The sequence below is a fragment of the Prionailurus bengalensis genome, chromosome B2 (assembly GCF_016509475.1).
Source record: "Prionailurus bengalensis isolate Pbe53 chromosome B2, Fcat_Pben_1.1_paternal_pri, whole genome shotgun sequence".
In the NCBI taxonomy this organism is placed as follows: domain Eukaryota; kingdom Metazoa; phylum Chordata; class Mammalia; order Carnivora; family Felidae; genus Prionailurus; species Prionailurus bengalensis.
The window spans coordinates 61,407,627-61,426,647 of record NC_057349.1 but is presented as its reverse complement, the minus strand read 5'-3'; positions in this window follow the sequence as shown (position 1 = coordinate 61,426,647).

Sequence of the window (19,021 nt, the reverse complement as noted above, 5' to 3'; positions counted from 1 at the left end):
TTTGTTGACTGATTGTAGGATAGGATCTACAGGAGATTTCTCTGGGATTAGAAGTGCTGGAAAGAGCCATTTTTCTTGCCCTGGCTGGCCATAAACTAGCAGAAGCCAGGTCTGACATCCTCGGTCTACTTTGCTAGCATGTTGCCCTACACTGGCATTCTTTTGTAGACTGGCCCCACCGAATCCATTCTACTAAGTAGGTTCCCTTCCAAAGCAGCTCCCACTCTTCCACACATGGCAGACACCCTTAGTCAGGACCACTAATTCTTCAGAGTGAATTTTACCCCAAAGAGTGGGGAGATAACCCCACTCACCAGCATGCTTGCAGTGGCTGCAACTGGACGTCTCAGCCAGTACATCAACAAAAGTCATGGATAGTCATTGCAGACAGCCAGGCTGAGGGAAGGCTCTGCCTATTGATGCAACTACAACAGTTTTGGCCCATCCACAAAAGGAGGGCACATGCAGCCCATAAAGAGGACACCACTGGAACACCTAGTTCTGGTAACATATAGTGGGGGATGGGAGTTGCACTACTGAGCACCACAGAATACCTACTTCATAAGGCCACTACTTTTGACACAATGAGACATAGCTGACCTATCTAGTATATAAAACAAATACAAAGACTTAAACAAAAAGAAGAGGTAGAAGAATACATTAAAACAACAACAACAATTAACCCCCCAGAAGAAGCTAACTTAAATTGAGACAAACCATCTACCTGATAAAGAGTTCAAAGTAATGGTCATAAAGAGACTTACAGGACTTGAGAGAAGAGTGGATTATCTGAGAAATTCAACAAAGAAATAGAAAATATAAAAAACACCCAGTCACAGATGAAGAATAAAATAAATGAAATAAAAATACACTAGAGAGAATCAAAAGCAGATTAGAGGAAAAAGAAGAATGTATCAGCAATATGTAAAGGTAGTGGAAAGCAACCAAGCTGAATGGCAAAAAAGAAAAAAAAAAGATTAGGTTAAGGGATCTCTGCAACAACATTAATGGTAATAACATTTACATTATAGGGGTCCCAGAAGGAGAAGAAAAAGGGGAGGAAAACACATTTAAAGAAATAATAGCTGAAAACTTTCCTAACATGGAGAAGGAAACAGACATAGGTTTGAAATGAACAGAGAGTCCCAAACAACATGAATCCAAGGTGGGCCACAGCAAGACACATGATTAAAATGACAAAAATTGAAGATAAAGGGTTGAGCTGCCTGGGTGGCTCAGTTGAGTGTCTCACTTTGGCTCAGGTCATTATCTTCCAGCTTGTGAATTAAGCCCTGCATCTGTCTCTGTGCTGACAGCTCAGAGCCTGGAACCTGCTTCAGATTCTGTGTTTCCCTCTCTCTTTGGTGATCCCCACTTGTTATCTCTCTCTCTCTCTCTCTCTCTCTCAAAAATAAAAAAAAAACATTGAAAAATTTTTTAAAAAAAGATAAAAGGAGAGTATTAAAAGCAGCAGGAGAAAAGCAAATGGTTACATACAAGGAAATCCCATAAAGCTATCAGTTGATACTTCTTTTTAAAAAAAATGTTTATTTTTGAGAGAGAAAGAGAGTGTGAACAGGGAGTGGCAGAGAGAGGAGACACGGAATCTGAGGCAGGCTCTCAGCTCTGAGCTGTCAGTATAGAGCCCGACGCGGGGCTCAAACCCACAAACTGCGAGATCATGACCTGAGCCAAAGTCAGCTGCTTAACTGATTGAGCCACCCAAGTTCCCATTATCAGCTGATATTTCAACAGAAACTTTGCAGAATAGAGGGGACTGACATGATATATTCTAAATGCTAAAAGGAAAACAAAAAACCTTACAATAAGAATATTCTGCATGGCAAGTTATCGTTTAGAATTGAAGAGATAAAAAGTTTCCCAAACTAAAGCTAAGAGTTCATCACCACTAAACAGGCCTTATAAGAAATGTTAAGGGGACTTCAAGTGGAAAAGTAAAGGCCATAATTAGAAGAATATTATTAAAAGAAAAAATTTCACTGGTAAAAGCAAATATACAGTAAAGGTAGTTGCTCAGTCACTTATAAAGCCTTACAAAGCCAGTATGAGGTTTAAGAGAAAAAAGTAGTAAAATTAATTATGTCTACAAAAATTATCAAAGAATATGCAAAATGAAAATATGTAAAATATGACATGAGAGGAATACAAATGTAGTGCTTTCAGAATATTTTCAACATAAATGATCATAAACTTAATATACACTATGATGAACATAGGATATTATTGATGAAATCAAGGTAACCAGAAACGAAGAAATGGGAACCGTCTTGCACTGCTGGTGGGAATGAAAACTGGTGCAACCACTCTGGAAAACTGTGGAGGTTCCTCACAAAATGAAAAATAGATCTACCCTATGACCCAGCAACAGCATTACTAGGAATTTATCCAAAGGATACAGGAGTGCTGACTCATAGGGGCACATGTGCCCCAATGCTTATAGAAGCATTTTCAACAAAAGCCAAATTATGGAAAGAGCCTAAATGTCCATCAACTGATGAATGGATTAAGATGTGGTTTATATGGAATACTACTTGGCAATGAAAAAGAATGAAACCATGCCATTTGCAGCAACAGGGATGGATCTGGAGGGTATTATGCTGAGTGAAATAAGTCAGTCAGAGAAATATAGATATCATGTATTTTCACTCATATGTGGAACTTGAGAAACAACGGAAGACCATGGGGGAAGGGAAGGGGAAAAAAGTAATTACAAACAGAGGGAGGGAGGGAGGCAAACCATAAGAGAGTCTTAAACACAGAGAACAAACTGAGGGTTGATGGGGGGGCAGGGGAGAGGGGAAAATGGGTGATGGGCATTGAGTTGGGCACTTGTTGGGATGAGCACTGGGTGTTGTATGTAAATGATGAACCAGGGGAAACTATGCCCAAAACCAAGAGCACACTGTATACACTGTATGTTAGCCAATTTGACAATAAATTATATTTAAAAATATATATACAAAAAATAAAAGAATTCAATGTAACATTACACAAGTCATTAATCACAAGGAAAGATCAAGATAATAGAGGAACAGAGGACAAATATAAAAATATCCAGAAAACAATTAAGAAAATAAGTACGTACTTATCAATAATTACTTAAATGTAAATGGACTAAGTGGTCTAGTAAAAAAGACACTGGTGACTGGATTAAAAAAAAAAGATCTATATGTTGCCTACTGGAGACTCACTTCAGAACTAACAACATATACAGACTAATAGAGAAGGGATGGGAAAAGATATCCCATGCAAATAGAAGTGAAAAAAGCTGGGGTAGCAACACTTCTATCAGAAATGATAGATATTAAAAGAAAAATTGTAGAGAAAAAATGGTATTATTTAAGGAAAAAAGGATCATCACAACAAGAGGATATAAAAATTGTAAATATCGGAAATCCAACATGCTGGAGAAGACCCGAAATTCCCTTGTCCCTCAAACACAGCAGTGTTGAGGCTAAAGGACTTTGAATTCCAAGAGTCCAGGCAACAGAGTGACAAAGACATCTCTAGGGACCCACAGGGACAACCTACAGGCCATAGGTGCGTGATTGCAAACTGGGATAGATAAAATGGGCCATGTACGCATGGAGGGGAGGGATCATCTTCTGCGGAGAGACAAAAGGAAGAGAAAGAGAGGCTGGGCAAGCATAGGACTTTATCAGGACAAGAGAAAAACCATGGACCAACGGGGATGGACAAAGATCCAGTCTCTAACAGCAGGGCTTCCTCCAGACTGGGGTCGGCTGCCTAGTTTGTGCTCCTGGGAAGGAGGGGAGCCAGTCCTGGGCTGGTAACTTGTTAAGAGGTGCAGTTTGCGGTGGGAGAAAGCAATCCCTTCCCTGGAGGGCTGTGGAAGGAAAGTATATAACCTTTCGAAGGACAAAGACTGCCTGCATCTGCCAGCCAGAGGCAGGGATATCAGTGGCAGGGAACAGCACTCCCCCTGGTACTGGGGCACATGGAGCGAGACCCTTCAAGACATCGGGCTTAAATCCCATCTGAGTGCTAGGGAGTGGAAAAGTCAGTGGAGCAAGACAAACAGCCAGCATGCACTGTGAAGGAGGGTGGCTCTTCCTGGAACCGGGGCAACCAGAGCGGGACCCTTTAAGAAATTGGGGTTTAAATTCCAGCCAAGCACCAGGGAGGTGTGGGATTTTGTGGAGTGGGGAAAAAACCACCTCATTCGTGCCTGCAGCACTGTGAGGACGGGCGGAACAGAGTGTTTGGGGACACCTGGTCTGTGGAGGAGACTTGGGGTGTTGACATTTTTCTCCCCATCACCAACAAGGTGAGGCCTCAGGGAAGGGACAGCAGGCCCACAGTGGAGGTGGGACCTGCCTACACCAAACCACATGCCTCCGTGCCTGGTAACTGCCTATCTACTGGAGTGGGATTGACATTGAAGAACCAGACAGCCCCTCCTCCAGACCAGTGCTTCCACCCTGGTTCCAAGGCACCCAGTGGTTTTGCATTTGCTGATTTAATTGTTGAACAATTCTTATTATATATACACACACACACACACACACACACACACACACACACGCACATATATATGTATGTATGTATGTTGTTTTTTTTTCTCTTCCTTTTTTCCTTCTTATTTCTTCCCTCCTCTAGCCTAGTTATTCTGGTTGTTGGTTTGTTTAAGCAGACATATTTAATCTACTCTCCTTATACCTGTTCTATATATCCTTGTTTATACCCCCCCCCCGAATAAACCATAGAGTTTGTCTTGTCAATTCCCTTCCCTTCCCTTCCCTTCCCTTCCCTTCCCTTCCCTTCCCTTCCCTTCCCTTCCCTTCTCTTCCCTTCCCTTCCCTTCTCTTCCCTTCCCTTCCCTTCCCTTCCCCTCCCTTTCTTTTTTTCCCAATGCTGTCACATTTCTCTTTGTATGGGATAAGAACTATTCCATCAGCAATGCCCAAACCCGATTGTTTTGCTGTAGTGGGTGTTTTTTTGTTTTTCTGTCAGTTGGTTTGTTTTCTTTTCCATGGGTACTTCAATGAACAAATAAAAGCACACCTGGTGGAGGGTCCAAAACATCATTACAAGTAGGGAGATGAAGCAACCAAAGTCACAACAACAGAGAGAAAGTAACACACTCCAGAAACACCTCGTGAAGGGCCAGGCCCTGGACCGTGTATGACCCCTCTTTAATATAGTTGTGCTCTCAAGTGCAGGGCACATGACAAGCTTTTAAAACACATGAGGGACAGAAAACTAGCCAAAATGATGAAACAAGAATTCTCCTCAAAAGAAATTACAGGAAAAAATGACAGCTAAAGAATTGATCAAAACATATATAAACAATATAAATGAAGAATAATTTAGTATAATGATCATAAGATTGATTGCTGGTCTTAAAAAAAGCATAGAAGACAGCAGAGAATCTATTGCTGCAGAGATGAAGGAACTAAAAAAATAGTCATGATGAATTAAAAAATGCTATAAAGGAGGCGCAAAATAAACTAGAGGTGGTGACAACAAGGATTGAAGAGGCAGAGGGGAAAATAAGTGAAATAGAACATAAAATTATGGAAAAGATGAAGCTGAGAAAAAAGATGAAAAAAATCTGGACCATGAGGGGAGAATTAGAGAACTAAGTGATTCAATGAAATGCAATAATATGTGTCATAGGAGTTCCAGAAGAAGAAGAGAGAGAAAGGGGTGGAAGGTGTACTTGCACAAATCATAGCTGAGAACTTCCCCAATCTGGGGAAGGAAACAGACATTGAAATCCAGGAGTCACAGAGAACTCCCTTCAGACGTAACTTGAATCAATCCTCTGCATGATATATCATAGTGAAACTAGAAAAATACAAACATAAAGAGACAATTCTGAAAGCATCTAGGGACAAACAGGCCTTAACCTGCAAGGGTGGACACATGAGGGTGGTAGCAGACCTATCTACTGAAACTTGGCAAGCCAGGAGTGGCAGGAAATATTCAATGTGCTGAATAGGAAAAATATGCAGCCAAGAATCCGTTATCCAGCAAGGCTATCATTCAGAATAGAAGGAGCAATAAAGGTATTCCCAGACAAATAAAAACTAAACCAGCCCTACAAGAGATCCTAAGGGGTATTCTGTGAGTGGAATGTTGCAAAGACCACAAAGGACCAGAGACATCACTACAAGTATGAAACCTACAGATAATACAGTGACTATAAATCCATGTGTTTAAATAATAACACAATGTAGATGGACTAACTGCTCCAATCAAAAGACATAGGGCATCAGAATGGATAAAAAACAAGACCCATCTATTTGCTATTCACAAGAGACCCATTTTAGACCTGAGGACACCTTCAGATTGAAAGTGAGGGGATGGAAAATCATCTGTCATGGTACTGGAAGTCAAAAGAAACCTGAAGTAGTCTTATTATAGCAGATAAACTAGATTTTAAACGAAAGTCTGTAAAAAGATGAAGAAGGGCATTATGTCATAACTTATGGGGTCTGTCCATCAAGAAGAGCTAAGGTTAATAAATGTTTATGCACCAATTTGGAGACACCCAAATATATAAAACAATTATCGCAAACATAAACAATCTTATTGATAAGAAAGTTGTAATTGCAGGGAACTTTAATACCCCACCTACAGTAATGGACAGATCATCAAAACAGAAAATCAATAAAGAAACAATGGCCATGAATGATACACTGGACGAGATGGACTTGAAGGTATACTCAGAACTTTTCATTCTAAAGCAACAGAATACACATTCTTCTTGAGTGCGCATGGAACATTCTCCAAGAAGATCATATACTGGGTCACAAAACACCCTCTATAAATATAAAAGAATTGAGATCCTACCATGCAATGTTATGAGACGTGAAATCAACCACAGGAAAATTTTTGGAAAACCTCCAAGTGCATGGAGGTTAAAAAACATCCTACTAAAGAATGAATGGGTCAACCAGGCAATTAAAGAAAAAAAATTAAAAATATACAGAAACAAATGAAAATGAAAACATGGCTGTCCAAACCCTTCAGGATTCAGCAAAGACAGTCCTAAGAGGAAAACATATTGCAAGGCCTATCTCAAGAAATACAAAATCAAACAGCACACCTAAAGGAACTAGAAGCAGAACAACAAAGAAACCCCAACGCTAGTAGAAGAGAAATAATAATGATCAGAGCAGACATCAACAATATAGAATCCAAAAAAAAACAGTAGGAGAGATCAATGAAACTAAGAGCTGGATTTTTGAAAAAGTGTGCAAAATTGATAACCCCCTACCCAGACTTCTCGAAAAAAAAAAAAGAGAAAGGAAGTAAATAGATAATCTCACAAATGAAAATGGATTTATCACAACCAATCCCTCAGAAATAGAAGGAATTATCAGAGAATACTATGAAAAATTATATGCCAACAAACTGGGAAATCTGGACGAAAGGGAAAAATTCCTTGACACCCACAGACTACCAAAACTCAAACAGGAAAAAATAGAAAATTTGAACAGATGCATAACTAATGAAGAAATTGAATCAGTTATCAAAATCTCCCAACAAATAAGAGTCCTGGGCCAGATGCCTTCTCAGGGAATTCTACCAGATATTTAAAACAGAATTAATTCCTATCCTCTCAAGTTTGTCCAAAAAATACAAGTGGAAGGAAAACTTCCAGACTCATTCTATGAAGCCAGCATTACCTTGATTCCCAAACCAGATGGAGACCGCACAAAAAAGAACTACAGGCCAATATCCCTGATGAACAAGGATGCAAAAATTCTCAATAAGATACTAGCAAATTGAATTCAACAGCATATTAAAAGAATTATTCACCATGATCAAATGGGACTCATTCCTGGGCTGCAGGGCTGGTTCAATATTTCATATCTATCAATGTGATACATTACATTAATAAAAGAAAGGATAATAACCATATGATCCTGTCAATAGATGCAGAAAAAAACATTTGACAAAATACAGCATCTTTTTATTTTTTAATTTTAATATTTATTTATTTTTGAGAGAGAGAGAGAGAGAGAGAGAGAGAGAGAGAGAAAGAGAGAGAGACTGCAAGTGGGGGAAAGGCAGAGAGAGGGAGACACAGAATCTGAAGCAGGCTCCAGGCTCTGGGCCGTGAGGCTCAAACTCACAGACTGCAAGATCATGACCTGAGCTGAGGTTGGCCATTTAACCAACTGAGCCATCCAGGTGCCCTTATAGAGCATCCTTTAATAATAAAAACCCTCAAGAAAGTCAGGATAGAAGGAACATATCTAAACATCATAAAAGGCATATATGAAAAGCCCACAGTCAATGTCATCCTAAATGGGGAAAAACAGAGCTTTCACCCTGAGATCAGGAGCACAACAGGGATGTCCACTCTCACAGTGTTGTTTAACTTAAAGTTGGAAGTCCTAGAATCAGTAATAAGACAACAAAATGAAATAAAAGGCATGAAAATTGGGAAAGAAGAGCTCAAACTTTCACTTTTTGCAGAAGACATGATATGCTACATAGAAAACCCTAAAGTCTCAACTAAAAGGCTGCTAGAACTGATACATGAATTCAGCAATGTCACAGGATACAAATCAATGTACAGAAATCAGTTACATTTCTATACACCAATAATGAAGCAACAGAAAGAGAAACAAGAAATTGATCCCATTTCCAATTGCACCAAGAACCATAAAATACGTAGGAATAAACCTAACCAAGGATATAAAAGCTCTATATGCTGAAAACTGTAACAAACTTATGAAAGAAATTGAAGAAGAGACAAAGAAATGGAAAACATTCCATGCTCATGGATTGGAAGGATAAATGTCATTAAAATGTCAATAATATCCAAAGCAATCTACACATTCAATGCAATCCTAGTTAAAATTGCACCAACATTCTTCCCAAAGCTAGAACAATCTTAACATTTGTATGGAACCACAGAAGACCCTGAATAGCCAAAGTAATGTTGAAAAAGAAAACCAAAGTGGGAGGCATCACAATCCCAGACCTTAGCCTCTACTACAAAGCTGTAGACACATAGACCAATGGAATAAAAGAGAATAGAGAACCCAGAATTAGACCCACAAATATATGGCCAACTAATCTTTGACAAAGCAGGAAAAAGTATCCAGTGGAAAGAAGACAGTCTCTTTAGCAAATGGTGCTGGGAGAGCTAGACAGCAACATGTGGAAGAATGCAACTAGACCATTTTCTTACACCATACACAAAAATAAACTGAAAATGAATGAAAGACCTCCATGTGAGACAGGAACCCATCAAAATCCTAGAGGAGAAAGGAGGCAAAAACCTTTTTGACCTCAGCCACAGCAATTTCTTGCTCAACACATCTCCAAAGGCAAGGGAATTAAAAGCAAAAATGAACTTTTGGGACCTCATGAAGATAAAAAGCTTCTGCACTGCAAAGGAAGCAATCAAAAAAACTAAAAGGCAACCAATGGAATGGGAAAGATATTTGCAAATGACATCAGACAAAGAGTTAGTAACCAAAATCTATAAAGAACTTACCAAACTCAACACCCAAAAAACAAATAATCCTTTGAAGAAATGGGCAGAAGACATGAATAGATACTTTTCCAAAGAAGACATCCAGATGGCCAACAGACACATGAAAAGATGTTCAGTGTCACTCACTATGAGGAAATACAAATCAAAACCACATTGAGATACCACCTCATACTGGCCAGTGTGGCTAAAAGTAACAACCCAGGAAACAACAGATGCTGGCGTGGATGTGGAGAAACAGGTACCCTCTTGCACTGTTGGTGGGAATGCAAACTGGTGCAGCCGCTCTGGAAAGTGTGTGGAGGTTCCTCAAACAATTAAAAATAGAACTACCATAGGACCCAGCAATAGCACTACTCGGACTTTATCCAAAGGATACAGGAGTGCTGATTCATAGGGGCACTCCCATGAAACACCCCAATGTTAATAGCAGCACTATCAACAATAGCCAAATTATGGAAAGAGCCCAAATATCCATCAACTGATGAATGGATAAAAAAGGTGTGGTTTATATATACAATGGAATACTACTTGGCAATGAGAAAGAATGAAATCATGCCATTTGCAGCAATGTGGATGGAACTGGTGGGTATTACGCTGAGTGGAAAAAGTCAGAGAAAGACAGATATATATTTTCACTCATGTGTGGAACTTGAGAAACAGCAGGAGACCATGGATGAAGGGAAGGGAAAAATGGTTACAAACAGAGAGGGAGGGAGGGAGGGAAACCATAAGAGACTCTTAAATACAGAGAACAAACTGAGGGTGGATGGGGGGTGAGGGAATGGGAAAATGGGTGATGGACATTGAGGAGAGCATTTGTTGGGATGAGGACTGGGTGTTCTAAGTAGGTGATGAATCATGGGAATTTACTCCCAAAACTAGGAGCACACCTTACACACTGTATGTTAGCCAATTTGATAATAAATTATATTGAAAAAAGAAACAAAAAAGGAAATGGAAACTAAAACACAAAAGATACAAAAATAAATATAATTTGTCATTACACACACACAAACACACACACACACACACACACACTGAAAGTATTGTGTGCACCTTCCTTTTGAAATTGTATTAAAAGCGATATTTACAGGTGGTCTTATTTTTAAAAATCTTTGAAGTATCATAAGAATTAAATAATGTTAGGCATGGCCAGCTGGCACAATTGGTTAAATCTTTGACTCTATTTTGGCTCAGTTCATGATCTTATGAGATTAAGCTCCAAGTCTGATTCTGCACTGACAGAGCTGGGTTTGCTTGGGATTCTCTCTTCTCTCTCTCTGCCCCTCCTATGCTTTTACTGTCTGTCTCAAAATTAACTTAAAAATAAGAATTTAAGTAATGTTTTTGTTTTATTTATTTATAAGTGGCCCCATAGAATTTTTCATGGGAACTTCTCAAATTACTTCATTATGCAACCCAAATACACACACACACACACACACACACACACACACACACACTAACGTGTGTGTGTGTGTGTGTGTGTGTATAGGAAGAGATTTCAAACAAAATATTTTTGCTATCAATGTATCATATAATGTTCTTTAAATATTAGGTAAAATTTGTAATATAGGAAATTCATTCTCAAAAATATGACATTGTCTAGACACTGCAATTTTATAAGGTCAATAGCTCCCTTTTCCATGCTATGAGTAAAACTTCTTTTTAAACATTTCTTTTGTTGATGTAAGTGCATAGAAAATTTGCAAATGCTGTGGTTAGGGCATGTCCTACATATAAACAAAACTGTGTATGTGGGTCATCTGTTATAACAACGTATGTCTGGTTATGCAACAAAATAGCCTCATACATCTGTTTGCCTGGCATTAGATTTATGGTGAAATAATCAGGGATGGTGCATGCTTTGTCAAATGGTGATCAGCTGCTCAAACTTTGAGAGTGCAAATTTAGAAATGCAAATGCCTATTCCATTATGATATTATAATCTGAAATCCACATGATTCTAATTTCTAAAAACATAATAATGGGATAAGAGAGAACTGGGGGGACATGGATTTTTCATTCAACAATGAAAAGACAAGCATATGATTCAGCTGACAAAAGCACTTTGAAAATTATGGTGCTTTGAAACTTTGTGATCACCAGAGGAGCAAATTTACTTTTTTGTTGTCTAAATTGTTTAGAGCAATGTATTTCACTCTTTCATTGCACTTAATTTTTCACAAGCCATTCTCTTACTATACTTATTTGTCTAAAATCCTGCAGATTAGGGTAGATATAAAAATATAATTATTCCCTTGAGTTTTAATTGTGAAATTTACTTCTGAGAACTATATCTTTACCAGCACTTGTGATGGGAGTAGCTCCTTTGATTCAATAGAATTCTGTATTTTTAACTTACTCTGTTACTTATATGTTGTTTCCATGTAAGTTGATATAAAGTCACCTAATTAAAAATGTTTCACCCTTCACTAGCACTTTAAATTCTTTAATGCTGTTAACACTATAATAAATTAACCATACATGCCTGTTTTTTTTTTAATTAATTTAGGTTGCACAATCAAGTAATTTGAGAAATTTCCATGGGCCATTTACAAATTGCTAAAGGCAAAAACAGACATAAAATTATTTGAATATGTCAGTTGTGAATTATACTGATGATCATGATTGGCGATTTATGAACAATTGTTCATGTTTCTCAGCCTCGATTTATCAACTAAAAGGTTAGTATCTAGCCTCTAGTTGCTTTTTATCTGGGGACAATTAAGTTTAAGAATCAGTATTCCCTTTGCCTACCCACAAATTCAGTTTTAGTGTTCATACTAGTAATACAGGTAACAGAGACTGATTTCTGCATTAATTGTTCTTGTTCCTTTGGTGTTACCAGAAATTCCTGATTTAACTGGAAATTGAACACATGGAAAGAGAGTGGTGGTTTGTGTCTGCCTGTAGTCCCTCTTGCTAGACTGATTCCAATTCAAAGCCTGACTGCTCATTGGCACTAGGTATAGAAACTAAGATAAAACATTTTCAACATATTTAGTGTTTTCAATTCATTTTACTTCTCTATTTCATAGTGAACCTCTGATATTTGACAAGAGTTTGATTTGACTTTACTTTTCTGATAGTAAAATAATGTTTTCAAGGTCACAATATTATAGTGCCAATTTTTTCATTCACAAGATTTGCTACATTCCTTTACAGAGTTCAATGAGAGGAAAATGTCATATGGTTGTATTATGAAGAGACACTTCATGGAAAAGCTTGGTTCTAATCCTGGTTTTTTAACACTAATTCACCCTAGTGACCTTGAATAAAGTACATGTTGTATATGATTAATTTTTTAAATTATTAAGGAATGTTTCTGCTTCAAGGAGTATATATGAAAAATACTAACATGTTTTGTATTCCCCTGGAGAAATACTTTATAAAGACTTCAAATATTATTAATTATAGTAATAAATGAGAAGGAAAAAAATATTCCACTAGGGATTCTAGAAATAAAAAAGTCACTGAAAGTCATGCCCAGGCATTCTATGTAATTTGTTTTAATGATACAAGAACATGCTTTTTTCATATTGTTTTTTCACTAAACAATGCATTTCTTGGAAAAGAAATATGTGCAGATGTTAAGCACGAATTATTAATTGCTTTTCTGTTCATTTTGAAAGAAGAGTAGTATATAAAATATTTCTTAAAAATGCCTAATGTAAACAATACTGGATTGCTATAAAGTTGTTAAATAAATTATAATGTGTACATTTTCTGGAAAATATGGCATCTCACAGAATACCCACATACTCCTACAGATAACTTTTGCCTTAACATGATTTGTGCAACAAATTACTCTTTCCTTTGTTTATAAGTTCTCCATAACTTTTGTTTTCTAAATTAAATTAGGTGTAACATTAGGCATATTCTAATATATATATCTGGGATGTTTTGTTTTCTTCATCTGTTTTGTATTTCACACTAATGCTCCCCAAATGGCATTCTGAATGGTCCTTCTAGAATTAGAGCAAAGATGTCTGTGTATTATAAATTGAAATCATGACTAGCATTTACTCTTATCTGCTTATAAAATGCTGTTTCTTAGTAATTCTGCTTTTGATTAATATGTCTATTCATACTAAATATATGTATTTATAAATTCAATCAATTATCCAATGGAACAAAATTTTAAATAATTTGAAAATTAAATTAGTTCATATATCTACAAATGCTATGTTAGAGTGCCCTACCTAAGCATTTGATTCTGTAGACTGTGTGTTCTAATAGCACATGTTTAGTTGCTTTGTGATGAGCTCTTGGATCTGGACTTGCCATTCCAAATGTCTTTTTAGGGTTTATCTAGTTCAGTAAAATAATTCCAGTGAATTTCCAGGATGCTAGGCCACTAGGCAGGATTCCCAATGATTTTAAACCACTTCTTACTGTTTTCTCACAGAAGAATGTAAAATACTAAGGTTCCCCCTACAAGTCACCAGGGATTTTGCCTCAATATCATATGGACATTGTAGTTTCACTTGATCTTTTTTTTTTTAGTTTTTTTTTTCCTCAGCTGAATGATTTAGTAAGAATTTACTAGAAATTCCACAATGTCAAGGACTGTGCCTGTGTTTAAGAACATAGCACTTAGGGGTGCCTGGGTGGCTCAGTCAGTTGAGCATCTGACTCTTGATTTTGGCTCAGGTCATGATCTCATGGTTTGTGATTTTGAGCCCTGTGTGAGGCTCTGTGCTGACAGCATGAAGCCTACTTGGGATTCTCTCTCTCCCTCTCTCTCTCTGCCCCTCCCCTGCGCATGCTTTCTCCTTCTCTCTCTCTCTCTCTCTCTCTCTCTCTCTCTCAAATAAATAAGCTTAAATAAAAGAACATGGCACTCATTGTCAATTATTTGTGGTATATGTTAATTTACATTATTTAATTTGCACAAACAAAATTAAATTTAAAACATTAAGTACAGGATTTATAATAATTTTAACTTCTTCAATGTATTAAAAAATTTAAAGGCACATACAAACATGTAATTTATAGGTTGACATATATATTTGAACATAAGTTTAAGGATTTAAATGTATCTCCTCAGTGGATAGAAATGTTATAAATGTTTGCACAAGTGGGAAATATATGTCTATATGCACTATAATTTTAATGTGGCTATTTTTATCTGTTGAGTCTATATAAACTAGATTTACAATGAAAAATACTCCATATGTTCTAAGTGAGATAGGGTGACAAACCCTGGAAACTGTTTTCAAAAATGATAATTGTAAATATTATTTACTTTAATAATGTTATCATCCTTGTGTTGTGATCTTTTGGTAATGCTGCTTTCTCTTCACCCCGCCTTAACATTGTGGCATAATGTTCTTAGGCCACATGGAGCTTCTGGAGTACTGAAAATCCCTGGACTGAACATGATGTTTTTGTTTTATGAGAAGAAGAATCGAAGGAAAGAGTCTTATAAATGACTTAGTGGGTCCAAGATTTAAGCTGTGATGACAGTCACAAACATCTAGATTAAAAATCATATATTGATGAAATAATTCTTGTACAAGATCTACTATACTTCATAGGCATTTAAAGATGATTTTTAGCAAAACAAACAACAAACAAACATGTTCCCCTCTCGACTTTTCTCTCTTTCTTTGGTAACACTGTGCCATTAGCTCAGCATACTGTAAATCTATTGTCTTTCTTTTCATTAAAAGAACACAATGAGTTCATTCATGCATTTGGGCCTTTGCCCTTGACCCTCTCTTGGCCTGTAGTGCCATGTTGCTTCACATGGCTAGCCTCCCCAGGCCTTGTTTTAGAAATATCTCCTCAGAAAAGACTACCGACGAGCCAATTGAAATTAGTTTCTAATATACTTCTCTCCATGTAACTTATTCTTTTAAATTTTCTTCATTACTCATTACTGTCTGAAATTATATGATGAATTATTTGTTAAAATTGACTGCTCTCTTCTAGACTATTAGGTTCTGTAACAGTAGATATCTTCATCCCCACAGTACTTCTAATGTCTATAAGAAAGTTGGATCCAATTAAGTAGTCAATAAGTGTTTTGTTAAATGACTTAATTTACTTAAGTATATTAAAATTGTATATAAAAACACTAAACTATTCCAACTATGTAATGAACAATCTGACTGGAACTTACAGGCTACCAAATTTCAAATTTTAAGTCAATTTTTAAGTTCTTATAAAGAGTCTATGTTCCTCTCCAGTGATCATTTTTTGCCTTCCCTGGGGACCTAAAGAGAAGGTGGAGAGACTTTAATGATGAGAGCAAATGCACAAAATTATTGGTCATATTATCAGATGGTCCCTACTAGATAGACTTCTTACCCAAGTTTTAATGTTCAATTATTTATAATCCATACATAATTCCTGCTTTATAGTTGCATATTTAGGATATGTACAGTGACCATCTTTACACTTATTGAAACTGTCAAATTAGAAAAAAAAATAACTGCTATAAGTTGAGGTGATAAAGGAAGTTTCAATGATACTTTTCCTCAGTGGTATGCAGAGCACACAGAGTTATTCACATGTATATGGTCCTCTTTGTTGAAAAACAGGTTTTTAATTCTTGATGAAGTTCCCTTGTGAATCTTATTTCTGAACCTTCTAAATGTTTATAAAGTTTAAACAATAAATATGAAGTTTATGCAAAATATAAATTTTGTGGTCATTTTATGGCAAGACTGCAAAATTACAGATAGCCTTTTCTTCATGCTGACAGAAATCTTCTGCTTTGACAGAGGAGGTGGTCAAAGATGGTGGTATAGAAAGACCCTAACTCACCTCCTCCTGTGGACCCACTGCATCTACGCTTACAGACAGAGCGATTCTTCATGAAGAATAGCTAAGGGCTAATTAAATAGCTTCTGTACAATAAAAATAGAAAGATCAAACAGAGAAGTGTATGGGAGATGGACATATGACAAAGATGGGAGCCACACCCTCCAATGCTAGGGTCTGCAGTAGGGATGGATATTAATGAGGGGTATGCAGCCCTGGGGCACAGCAAAGAACACCCCCCACCCCCAGAAAGAAACAGAGAAATTCCAGCAGTTTAAAGGGTCACTAGATTATAAGTAAAGGAAATTCATTTACAACCTCAGAGCATCTACAAAACTGTGGGAGAACTGCTGCAACTCTCTCTGGAGTCAGACGCATTGGCAAGCAAATGTTTATGTTCCCTTTCCACCTAGATTGTACAGATGAGAGCAGGATCCAGGCTCTCTAGGTGGCCTGCTAGGGCCACTTCAGCAAGCCCTAGGCCCCTAGCCACCACCAGCTCTAGCCATCCCCAAAGGCAGCCCACTTCCCATTACTGCTCCAGTTCTAGCTGTCCCACAAACGTGGTGCCAGCACAGTGTGACCTGGGACACCCCCAGCCCATGCTCACTGAAGCCAGTCATTTCATCAAGGTGGCCTAAGTATGACAGCTGTAATATAAAGTGCCCTAGCAGGCCTGGTATGTACTTGCTCTTGCTCCAGTTCCAGCCCATCTAGCCAGGGTAACCCGGGCACAGAGTGCCTGGGAACTCCCAGAACGAGCCCATTCTGGTTCTAGCAGTTGTGCCAAGGCAGAGCTGGTGAGGAGCACCCAAGGCACTCTGGAAAATGTTTGGTTGAGCCCTGGCTGTCCTGTCAAGGTGGTACCAATGAAGAGCACCCACCCAGCCCAAGTCCACTGCAGCTCCAGGGCAATTCCAGCACAAAGCACCATGGGAACCCCTGGTTCGTGCTCACTCTAGCTCCACCTGTCCTACCAGGATGCCTCTGCGCAGAGTTCCATCCCTGTGACTGCTGTAGCTCCAGCTATTCCATCAGGGGGCTTTGGCACAGAGTGCCCTGGGACCCCCAGCCACACCTGTTCCATCCTCAGCCATCCAGTAAGGGTGGTCCCAGAGCAGAATGTCCTGGGACTACATGGCTGAAGCCCACACAGCATCAGACAGCCAAAGATTCTAGGCACATACCATAAACACAGGTGATTTTCTTAGACTAAACCACTCCTTCAACTGTGGGAGAGGTCATTGTCCCATCAAATTCATATGAACAAACACAGAAAGTCAAAGAAAATGAGGAGATAGAGGAAAGTGCTTTAAATAAAATAATAAGACAAAATCTCAGGGGGAAAATAAATTAACAGAGATAAGCAATCAAAGTCATTAAGAGTTGAATGTTCCTGACCTTAGGGGAAAAGCTCTCAGTTTTTTCCCATTGAGGATAATATTAGCATTGGGTCTTTCATATATGGCTTTTATGATCTTGAGATATGATCCTTCTATCTACTTTCTTGAGTGTTTTTTATCAAGAAAGGATGCTGTATTTTGTCAAATGCTTTCTCTGTATCTATTGAGAGGATCATATGGTTTGCGGCTTTTCTTTTATTGATGTGATGAATCACATTGGTGTTTTGCAGATATTGAACAAGCCCTGCATCCCAGGTATAAATCCCACTTAGTTGTGGTGAACATTTTTTTAATGTATTGTTGGATCCACTTGGCTAATATCTTGTTGAGGATTTTTGCATCCATGTTCATCAGGGGAATTGGTAGATAGTTCTCCTTTTTCGTGGGGTCTTTGGTTTTGGAATCAATGTAATTCTGGATTCATAGAGTTTGGACAAGACAGGGATGTCCACTCTCGCCACTGTTATTCAACATAATACTGGAAGTCTTAGCCTTAGCCATCAGACAACACACACACAAAAATAAAAGGCATCCAAATCAGCCAGGAGAAGATCAAACTTTCACTCTTTACAGATGACATGACACTTTATATGGAAAACCCAAAAAACTCCACCAAGAAACTGCTAGGACTGATTCATAAATTTATATCTTTCAGTACTCACTCTAAGCATCAATGGACTAAATGCTCTAATCAAAAGACATAGGGTAACAGAATAGATAAGAAAACAAGATTCATATGTGCTGTTTACAAGAGACCCACTTTAGACCTAAAGACACCTTCAGATTGAATTTAAGGGGATGGAGAATCATATATCATGCTAATTGTCGACAAAAGAAAGCTGGAGTGGCCATACTTCTATCAGACAATCTAGACTTTAAAATAAAGATTGTAACAAGAGAAGAAGAAGGGCATTATATCATAATTCATGGGTCTATCCACCAAGAAGACCTAACAATTGTAAACATTTTTCCTCCAAATGTGGAAGCACAGAAATATATAAATCAATTAATCACAAGCATAAAGAAACTCATTGATAATAATACCATAATAGTAGGGGACTTCAATACCCCACTTGCAGCAATGGACAGATCATAAAAACAGAAAATCAACAAGGAAACAATGGCTTTGAATGACACACTGGCCCAGATGGACTTAACAGATATATTCAGAACATTTCATCCTAAAGAAGCAGAGTATACATTCTTCTCCAGTGCACATGGAATGTTCTTCAGAATAGACCATATACTGGGACACAAATTAGCCTTCAACAAGTACAGAAAGATCAAGATCATAGTGTGCATATTTTCAAACCACAACACTATGAAACTCAAAATCAAC